Genomic DNA, 3,909 nt, shown 5'->3' with positions numbered 1-3,909 from the left:
GCGAAAACCTGAATATGCGCTGCATCTGCTGCCTACTTATACTCACGCTGTGATCAGCAGCAGCTGGATGCAATAATCGCATGCCAATGTGCATTGACTCCTTTAGTTTACACTCGAAGTAGATTGGTCTCTCTAAGCGAGATCCCAATTCGTCAGTCATCCTACGTGACGTCTCCGTTCCCTCCTTCAGGGAACGAGGGTTACCATACGTAACCGAGACGTTCTCATGTATTTCTCTTTTTAGTATTATCAGTGTCTCAGATGTTTCTCCTAAAACTCCTTAGGAGAATTGATGTTACTGAGATCTTGTTTGAAACACTGGGAGAGACAAATATGAGACCACCAGAGTCTTTAGTTTAGGAGAAAAATCTGAGCACAGCGTGTGATGTTCTTGAGATCTTTTCTAAAGCTTTGAAGGAGACAAATGTGAGAGATCCAGTGTCTCTAGCTAAGGAGAATAATCTGAGCGCAGTGTGTGATGATGATGAGGTCTCTTCTAAAACTTTAAAGGAGACAACTGTGAGAGTGTTAAGAGTTTTTGTCTCAACAGACAAGTTTGAGAAGCAGGTGACTCAAGCAAAAAATCTCCATTCGATCTTAAAGTAAACTCATTTCTGTCTAGGAGAAATATTTGAGATGTTAAAGAGATCTCACTTTTGATTTTTCTTTCCTCTGGGTGCTCTTCTTATGACCCAGGAGAACTTCAAGATGAAGTTACTGTTACTGAAGTTACTGTGTGGAAAATACCTAGACAAGATTATAAAAAGACTGGCAAGCTTAGAATCTTCTTTAGGCACCATGAAGCTCATCATAAAAAAGGGAATAAACACAGCACAACCCAGACAGCCCTAGGATTAAGCTATCTCAACAAACTGAGCACCTGGACCAGAATATCTATCAGAGAACGAATGTAGAGTAGTAACCAAAAAAAAAAAAAAAACAGCAGCAGTGTGAGGATCTAAAACTGTTCAGACATCAATAATCTTCAGTTCTTCCCAGAATCATCTTCCTAGAAAAAGGCCATTTCTGTAGAAGACCGATGCCCAGATTCACCCAGAGTTTGCTAAAAATCCAGATGAGAAAACGTGAAACCTTTTGGAGGAACATCTTGTGCCTAAACTTGAGCTATGTGAAGCTTGAAAGGAAAGCACTGTCTTTGGTCCAACACCCAAGTAATACCATCCTTACCATCACTCATAATAATAGTCTTCTTTCAGCTGTTGGCATCAAAAGCAACATGGATACAGGCAAATCCTTGAGAGAACCTCTTTCAGTCCACCAGATATCTGGGTTTTGCTCAAAGGCATATTTTCTATCAGAGCAATGACCAAAAGCACACAGCAGTAAAGTATTTTAAAAAGAAGGTTAATACTTCACAATGACCCAGCAAAAACTTTGACTTTAATCCAATTGAAATCTGGTATAAGACCCTCTCCATTCATTTGGTAGAGTTGGAACATATTTGCGTGGTAAATGGGCGGAAATTAAACAAAGTAAATGTTCAAGGCTCGAAGAAACATACTTAAGGCTGTGACTGCTGCAAGAGGGCTAGTATTTACTCTAAGATAAGAATACTTTCATAGATGAGTCTTTCATCTTGGATAAATGAAGGTTCTTGAATGATTTCCTTTTTTTTTTGCATGCCTTTGTGTTGACATATTTGAAGATTAAAAGGGAAAAAATGATGCACAGTTATGAATACTTTCTGTACAAGGCACATTTTAAACACAATTTTGACAAGGAGGAGGAAAGTGAGGTTACCCAGGACGTGCAGATATGCTCCGGCGCTGACAGAGGGGGCGCTGCTGCTCCGGAGGGAGGCTTCACATTCATAGTAGCCGCTGTCACTGACCATGGGACCGCTGATGGTCAGACGGCGACCAAAGTCCCGGAGGCCTCGGTTTACCAGCACTCCATTTTTCCACCATGTAATGCTGAGCTTAATGAGAGGCCTGGAGGTAGAGAGAGAGAGAGAAATACGGATAAACACAAGCGGGGAATGAGAGATAGGAGTGGCCCGAAGGAAACAAATAAACAGAATTGAGTTTTAATAGTTTGATAGAGGTCATTTTGAGTGCTTGTGTACACACACACACACACACACACACACCTTGTATTGGCCACACACTCCAGTGTGACTTCAAACGTGCCCACCACCACACTGGTGTTCTTCGGCGGGATTATAATAGAGGGAGCGATGGGGTCTGCTGGGCCACCAATGTCTAAAGATAAGCAGAAGCACATAGGCAAGAAAATTACAAATGAGATCTCAATAGTTTCTCCTAAATTGGTTCGACTTGCTGTCTGTAGTGGCACAAGATGTGACTCAAGCTGTAAATTGGCTTCCTGGGCTACTCAAATACTGAATATTTAATAGAAATGAATTGAAATAGCTGTTTGTATACAGTACTGTTTAGAGTCAGTACGTTTTTTATGTTTGTTTGTTTTGTTTTTTTGGAACAAATTAAAGTGCCCCTATTATGGGTTATGAAAGATTCATATTTTGGTTTTGGGAGTCCCCAACAACAGGTTGACATCCATGCAAGGTAGGGATGTGCATCTCATGACTGAGGCCGATACGATACGCATCTCGATGCATAGCCAACGATACGATACATTAAAGATACATATGAAGCAGCTACTGATGCGATATGATTCACCCCTGTTACGATGCAGTGTGATCCGATTTCGATTCGATTCGATTCAACACAATGCGATTCGATGCAATATGATGCAATGGAGAAAATATGATCACTTTTAATGCCTCAAGGCCTGTTTCATTAAACAAGATAACCAAATAAGTCAGGCTTATTTCAGTTAGTCTGACTCATTGTCAAATGATTTTGTTCCATAAAGCAAATTTAACATAGATCAACTTCAGTCACCGTGGCAACTTATGCTGGGAAACTAACCTGGTCTAAAGCAGGTTAACTATCAGACTAAGCTGAGAGTTAGAGTAAAGTTAGAGTTCCTCTAACACTGACCAATAGGAACGCTATTATTTGACTTTTTTTTTTACAGTAGCCAAGCAGAATGGTTTTATGACAGCTGTAGGCTACCTTTGCAGAACAGTATTACAGCTGTACCTTTTATAGTTTGCAGAACAGATAGCAGAACATTACAGTCTCTACAATTGCTCTTTAAAGCATTAAAATAACTAAATTAAAAGCTAAAATCACTGAATTAAAATGAAAATAAATAATAAAGAAAATGACTTCTAAACTGCTATAAGCACACATTAACTAATTTGAGCTTAGTAATTAGCACTGAACTAGCTTACATTTGATTTACCCATAACAATAGTCCCTTTACAGTTACTGCTATCATAAAAATACACTTATATGAAGGTTTAAAATTCTACAAAAGGCACATTTAATTTAATGTCTAACAACAAATATTTTAGCAAAATGTATATTTTTGCGCGCCGTCTGTTTAGCGTGCATGCACGCAGCAGCGCTCGTTCACTCGCGTCAGCCTCGCCCACTCCTCCTGACAGCAAAATGGATATATTTGCCTGACTTTCTAACATTTACAGATTAAAAATATACCTGTGACATGTCAGTTATGCAGTGAGGAAAACACAACGTCTCAAATGCATTAAACAGCACAGATATATTCGCTGTTTGTCATGGTGGATCGATTTGATCCATGATCGACATTAAGGGCTGCTTAAGAATAAGCGTGCACAAATTAGTGAGATTGTGTGAACTTAATTTGTCATTTATGGAACCGCTTTAGTCCCGATTGATTTGTTAGATCGATTGATTTCAAGTCAGGTTTTGGACTTTAATCCCTGTTTTTTCACGGGTCTCCGTGGTGTTGTGATTTGTCATATTCACGCAGCAGCAGCGGTGATGAGAGAACGCGCTTGACAAACAAATACATAGATCACAGATTATTGGTCACTTT

The 3,909-nt window shown here is 39.5% G+C and overlaps 1 pseudogene; it reads right to left on the bottom strand.

Moving 5' to 3' along the window:
• The window catches only part of LOC107670438 (protein sidekick-2-like), a 143,277-nt pseudogene that overhangs the window by 53,217 nt on the left and 86,151 nt on the right, over positions 1-3,909 (bottom strand).

The sequence above is a fragment of the Sinocyclocheilus anshuiensis genome, unplaced genomic scaffold, assembly GCF_001515605.1.
Source record: "Sinocyclocheilus anshuiensis isolate Anshui unplaced genomic scaffold, SAMN03320099.WGS_v1.1 scaffold476, whole genome shotgun sequence".
Classification (NCBI taxonomy): domain Eukaryota; kingdom Metazoa; phylum Chordata; class Actinopteri; order Cypriniformes; family Cyprinidae; genus Sinocyclocheilus; species Sinocyclocheilus anshuiensis.
The sequence above is the reverse complement of the archived record's forward strand: the minus strand, read 5'-3'. Positions and strand labels throughout refer to the sequence as shown.